Here is a 7010-nt window from a genome sequence, read left to right as displayed (position 1 = left end):
AGAAGTAGGTGACACAGTTGAGGGGGGTCTCTGGTAGCCAGTTGATGGCAAGGAGGAGGGCTGGTGTGTCCCCTAACACTCCTGAGGGTGGCTGACGCCTTGGTGCCTTGAGTACTTGGAGTCCTCCAGCAGGTGATGCAGGATGTAGGCCCAGTTGAGGAAGGTGTTCCAACGAGGTGGCCTTCCCAGACATGCTGGGGCACCAGACCCTCCTCCTAGTCTAGCTACTTACTGTGGGCCCCTGCAAATAGGGCCTATCTTTAAGCCTTCATGCTTTTTTGTCTTTTGTTAAGTTTTATTTATTTATTTATTTTTATTTGTTTATTTTTGGCTGCACCACGTGGCTTGCAGGATCTTAGTTCCCTGTCCAGGGATTGAACCTGGGCCCTGGCAGTGAAAGCACTGAGTCCGGCCAGGGAATTCCCTAGGGCTTCATGCTTTAGGCATTGAGGAAGACCCAGAATTCAGCGCATCTTTGTGCAATAAAATTGCCCTTGGCCCCAGGGTCTTTTCTCATAAGGGACACTCTTCAAAAGTCAGCCGTTATCAAAGAGAAACAAAGCTGAACACTGGGGGCTTCCCTGAACACTGGGGGCTTCCCTGGTGGCGTAGTGGTTAAGAATCCGCCTGCCAACGCAGGGGACAAGTGTTCAAGCCCTGGCCAAGGAAGATCCTACATGCCGCGGAGCAACTAAGCCCGAGTGCCACAACTACTGAGCCTGCACTCTAGAGCCCGTGAGCCACAACTACTGAAGCCCGCACGCCTAGAGCCCGTACTCTGCAACAAGAGAAGCCACTGCAATGAGAAACCTGCACACCGCAACGAAGAGTAACCCCCGCTCGCTGCAACTAGAGAAAGCCCGTGCACAGCAAGCAAGACCCAAAGCAGCCAAAAATAAATTAAATAAATTTCAAAGAAAAGCTGAACACTAGTTAAAGTGGTAAGGACTGATTTTAATCAGTAATATACTATTGTAGTATATTACTGCATTGGAAGAGTCCAATGTGAATTGGGCTCACTTTGCTTTGTTCAGCGGTGACTGGGTGTTTTAAAGGGAGGATGAGGGAGTGGGGATGGGGCTGACTGGGGGCTCTGTAGACTCAGGGAAAAGGGGGAGGGGACTGGTCCAGGTGAAGCCCTTATGGACTTGCTAACTGGCCTCTATCAAAATGGGGTTACTACGTTCCCACAGAGACTGGGAAACAGGGGCGCTATCTTCAGATGTTGGCTGGAACAAACAGTACATGATTTTGGCTGCCTTGAGTGTTTTCAGGCAGCCACTTTAAGGGGGGCATGGGTCACAGGGCCTTGAGCTGTTGGAAACGATGTTAGTGTTTGTTCAAGTCCTTATAGGCCCAGGTTGACAGGCCTAGTAAAGAAGAGGGCTCAGAGGAGCCTGGCTAGGGTTTGGGCAAGGAGAGGTTCTTTGTCACCGTTCGCTTCTGGAGAAAGCCTGGGAAATATGCAGTTCTGATTATTTCAGTGCAAAAGCAGCAGACCACACTGCCCTAACAGGCTGGCCCAGCCCAGCCCTTGCCGGGCCTCAGGGCACCTCCGACAAGTGAGGGGGTCAGCACATCAGGTATCTGCGGGTTCTTCCAGGGCCGCCTTCTGGATTAAGACTATGGTCGAAAATAAATAAAGAAACAAATAAATAAATAAATAAATATTTTAAAAAGACTACGATCGGGGGAGGCAAATGGGGCACTCACCTCACGTGCAAAATTTAAAGGAGTTGCCCCCAAAATAATCAATATAAATAATATTTTAATTCAATGTCTTAATAAATCAAAATTAATACCAAAAAGTGTTTTGATGAACAGAATATCATAATTTTAAGTAAAGATGGGATCTGACGGTGCTGGCATTAGGGTGAGGTAAGGGAGGCCCGGCTGTGCAAGCTGCATCGGACCCCTGGGAAGCCAGGTCCTGGAGGCAGAAGCTTCTTCACTCCCTGCCTGTCATCTTCACTCATTCCACTAGGGGGCAAACGTCTACCACACAAACCTCCAGTCCTGAGGCTTAGAGGCTGGAAGATCTGCCCTGGTTTCTTCTCCAGGCTGTTTTCTAGATTCTGAGCCAAAGGAAAAAAGAGAGAGAGAGAAAGAGAGATTCTGATCCGTGATATTATTCGACCATGACCCTCAGCTGGAGAAAAGAAAAAGAATAAGAACACAAGAACCACACATCTTTCTAGCATTATCAGTTAAAGGGATTTCACACACATTCTAAATTACAGAGGCAGCTGGTAGAGTGCAGGAATACTGCAGTTGTCCAGGAAAACAAGAAATCTGGGTTCCAGTCCCAGCTCTGTCTTCTTCTGATTCCTTGTGCGGCTTTGGCCAAGACATTTCACGTCAGGTGGCCTCAGTTTCCCTATCTGTGAAATGAAGGATTGAATCAGATGGTCTCAGAATCCATTTTGGCACTAAACATTTATGCTTGTGTCTCCAAAGCAGAGCTAAGAGCCTGAAATTCCTGAAACATAAATTAAAACAGCTGGATGAATCAGGCCAGCATGTTCTGAAGCATTGAACGTTCACATCTGGCCCTCTGCTTCCACTGAAGACAATCAGTGGTTGCTGTTATTAGGTTTCCTGAGCTGGAAGATAATAACATTATTATCTAACTGAACATTAGTCACATGCTGGGTGTTATGTGTATTGTCTCTTCTCAGCTTCTCCACACCGCTGTGAGCCGCTACTACGATCAACATCCCCTCTTTACAGATGGGGAAAGTTGAGTCCTAGAGAGCTTGGGTCAATGCCAAAGGTCAATGCAATGGGACTGGAACTAAGCGGGTGCATCTAGAGGCTGCACTTTCAGCTACATTGGCCATGAGCAGGCCCCTCTGTGGGCAGTAGGCCCTCCCCACCACCCTGTGTGCCCCCTGTGGAGGGGAGCCAGAGAAATGTGGGCAAGTGCTCTGACTTGGAAGCACTCCTATGTGGTGGGGTTTGGGTCCCAAGTATTTCCCTCCCACAAAGCAGGATCCTGTCTAGTCAATTACAGATTTCATCTCAACTCAGCAGACATCTCTGAAGGCCTCACTGTGGTCAGGGATGACGCCTGTGGTCCCCAGGACAGGTGGGGAGTCAGTAGCTCGCAGGGTAGAGAAGGGTGTGGACACAGCTGCACCTCCTCCAGCCCTTTAGTTCCCTTGATGGGACCTGGGAGTCTGGCCCTTTACAAGCTCCACAGCCAACTGTGAAGTACAGCCAGCTTTGCCAATCCCCGGGCCAGGCTGAGGGGAAAACTAGAATGGAAAAGACTCAGCTTCTACTCTTTGATGGGGCTGGAGCCTATGTGTGTTTCTTTTTCTTCATTTTCCCCTTTCCTGGTGTCCCTTCCACAGCTGTCCTCAGGCCCAGGTGGGCGCTGGCTGTGGAGCTCTGCGGGTAAGATGGAAGTTACCCTCACAGGCCTAGCTCCTCATGCAGCGGCTGAGGCCAGGACGAGGGTAGGTGCTTACTTATTGGCTCCTAATAACCTCTGCAAAATTCCAGGCCTCTCCCTGCTCTGGAGACAAAAGCCTAAACAGAATTTCTCAGAAAGGGCCCAAAGATGGCTCTGGGCAAGTTGCTTTTTAATTTTTATTTATTTTTCCTCTGAGGCATTTTATCTGCACGTATGTATTACATCCCTAGAAAAAGAATCCAAGGATTCTCCCTCCTGTGTGTTTTCATCTTGCTTCTTCACGGTCCGTGATGCCAGCTGAGGTTGACAGTACAATGATACCAAACGGATGGGATGGGAGCAGGTTATTCTGCCATTTTTCTAGATCTTTGAGTTGCACATCAAACCTGCGGCTGATCATTCCACACTTATTTAGCCTGCCTGTGAGGTTCACAACACTTTTCCCAGCCCTGTGATCATCGATGATTTCAAATTCACCAACGTAAACATGCTTCATCATCACAGTTAGAAACCTGACGACGGCTTTGGAGCTCTGCCTAAAAATATGGAACGCTTCACGAATTTGCATGTCATCCTTGTGCAGGGGCCATGCTGATCTTCTCTGTATCGTTGCAATTTTAGTATATGTGCTGCCGAAGTGAGCACAAGTCGCTTTTTTTGAAAAGATATTCTTCATCTACTTTATCATTTTGCCTCAGATTGACCCTGATTAAAAACAAGAAGGAAGGGACTTCCCTTGGCGGTCCAGTGGTTAAGACTCAGTGCTCTCATTGCCGTGGGCCTGGATTCATTCCCTGGTCGAGGAACTAAGATCCTGCAAGCCTCATGACGTGGCCAAGAAAAAAAAAAAAAACAAGAAGGAAGAGTTTAGCTTCATCTCTGGTATTTATTTTCACTGATGCCCTTGTAAACTCACAACCTCAATTCATCCCCACCCCAAGCGATTTTTCAAGCTGAGGCTGACAATAACCTAAAATGGCCTCCTGGTGTGAAAAGTCCATGTTCCACGTGGGGCTTTCTCATCCCATAAAGTGCATTTAATGTATGAGCTTAATTACATGGAGATCAAGGGCCTCAGAGGTGAAAGGCTAAGGAGGGCATTAAATCCTGAAACACTTCTCAGCTGCCCCACCACTTGGCAGAACTCTGTGGGCAAATCACTCTTGAAAAGCACCCCATCGGCTACTTTGAATCCCACTCCAAGCGTGGTACAACCAGAACCTGTCTAAGGAGGACCTGGACGTCTGGAAGAGCCACCTTCTATAAGGAGGGAGAGGAGAGAAGAGTGGGGGTCCCGAAGCTGCCGGCCCACCCCTGCAGGGCAGTCCTCTAGTCCAGGGCACCGACTGCTGCAAGGAGCCGCATTTGAACAGGTGGACTTTATCAAGAGGCCAATTTGGGCCATTTATTCCATAGATATTTATCAAACCTCAACTCAGTGAGTTAGGCATCGGGGATGCTGGGGTGAGCAAAATGCAGATATGGTCTCTGTCTTCTTGGAGCTTAGAGTCTAACACAGGTGACGAGCATTGGACAAATGCCCAGAGAAATAAATGTAAAATGTCAGCTGTGAGATGGTGCCATGAGAATGACAAGGCGAGGATTTGTCCTGGTCAGAGTGTAAAGAACTTTACTGGTAGAGTGATATGACCAAGCTGAGATCTGCAGGGTAAGTTAGCAGGAAGAAGAGTGGGGAAGGCATTCCAGGGGCGCAGTGATGGGAGTTTCATATGTAAAGGCCCGGTGGTGGGACCAGCAGGGCAGGTCCGGGAAATCAAAGGAGTCCCCTCCCCCAGGTCATGGTGTGAAGGGAGCAAAGACTGCAAAATAAGAACGTGAGGGGGGGCTTCCCTGGTGGCACAGTGGTTAAGAATCCGCCTGCCAATGCAGGGGACACGGGTTTGAGCCCTGGTCCGGGAAGATCCCACATGCCGTGGAGCAACTAAGCCCGCGTGCCACAACTACTGAGCCTGCGCTTTAGAGCCCGCGAGGGGGAACCCCGTGCCACAACTACTGAAGCCCGTGCGCCTAGAGCCCGTGCTCCGCAACAAGAGAAGCCACCACAATGAGAAGCCTGCACACAACAACAAAGAGTAGCCCTGGCTCCCAGCAACTAGAGAAAACCCGCGTGCAGCAGCAAAGACCCAATGCAGCCAAAAATTAAATAAATGAATAAATAAATAAATAAAAAAGAAGGTGAGGGAGCAGAGCCTTGAAGGCTGCTAAGTCAAATTCAAAACTTCTGTTGACTCTGAGAATAAAGGAAAACCACAGAATGATTTTAAGTGGGTGGGTGATGCAAGGAAATTTGGGTTTTGAGAAGATGATTCTTGCAGCCATAAGAACATTTCAACTTAACCTAAAGAGGAGCTTTCTAATGGCGTGCTTGACCTTGGGAAAGTAATAACAATAAACACATTTATTGGGCTCTTACTAGGAATGAACCCTTTGTGCCATGTGTTTATCATGGATTAATACCTTTGGCCTTGAGGACAACGCATAAGGTAGGTGTATTACTACGATGCACTTTTTACAGAGGAGGGAATAGAGGCTCAGGGAGGCTCAGAATGTTGGTTGAGGTCACTTGGTGAAGTCGGAGAGCTGGAGTTCAAATCCAATTCTGTCTGAACTCAGAGGCCCCAGAGAGCTGCAAGGAACCACAGCCCTGGTCCTCAGCCTGGGTTGCACAGTGGAATCTCCTGAGTGGGCTGTAAATATTCAAATCCTCCCCCCTTAGAGATTCTGATGTAAGTAGCCCAGAGTGCAGCCTGGACTTTGGGAATTTTGTAAACAGGTGAGTCTGTTATGAGTTCCTGTGCCTCTCAGATAGGCTGTGATATTAGGACTCACCAGTCCTGCTGCCAGAAGCCTCCCCCTGCCCTACCCCTGCCCCCAGGGGACTGGGTTTCTGGAACTGGCAGATGGAGGCTGAGGGGCCTTGGTAACATCGCGTTGGCTCTAATGGCTGGGCAGGGAGAGGCAAGCCCTCAAGGCTACATCTCTGAGCCCTGCCAGCCCCCCTCACCTCTGGCTCAGACCCAGCCTGCAAACAAGTTGACAGGAGGAAGAGAAAAGGTCAGGTGATCTCGGTGGGCACAGCCAGAGCTGCTGTTGGCTGTCGGCCCGTTACCAGAGACCGATCCACACATTCGAGAGCACCCGGAGCATTTGCAAGTAGTGGGAACATCCCTTACCTGCCCCCTTGGGGCTCCTTGGCTTCTTGGGGGTTCGGCTGCTTGGAGCAGGTTACGGATGTTTGACCTCCTCCCCTTTCCCTCTCCAGCCAGGCTGGTCTGCTGCCACTTAAACCTGCCAAGTTTACTCCCCCTTCTAGGCCTTTGTACTTGGCGGTCCCTGGGCTTAGAATGCCTTCCTCCAGCCAGTCACTCGGCAACTCTAAGCCTGGAACTCAGGTGGGGTGCAGACGGAGCTCTGAACAGACTCTGAGCTGAGAGGCTCAGAGGCAGGCGATATCCAAGGCTCCTGCGCCTCTCAGACACCTCCTGCCTGGCACGTGGGGGGAGTCTCTATCTGCCCCCAGGGAGAGCAGCCCTGCCTGAACCACCATCACTCCTGCAGTCCAAAGACTCAG

This window comes from Stenella coeruleoalba (genome assembly GCF_951394435.1).
Source record: "Stenella coeruleoalba genome assembly, chromosome: 3".
Taxonomy (NCBI): Eukaryota; Metazoa; Chordata; class Mammalia; order Artiodactyla; family Delphinidae; genus Stenella; species Stenella coeruleoalba.
Note: the sequence above shows the minus strand (reverse complement) of the source record.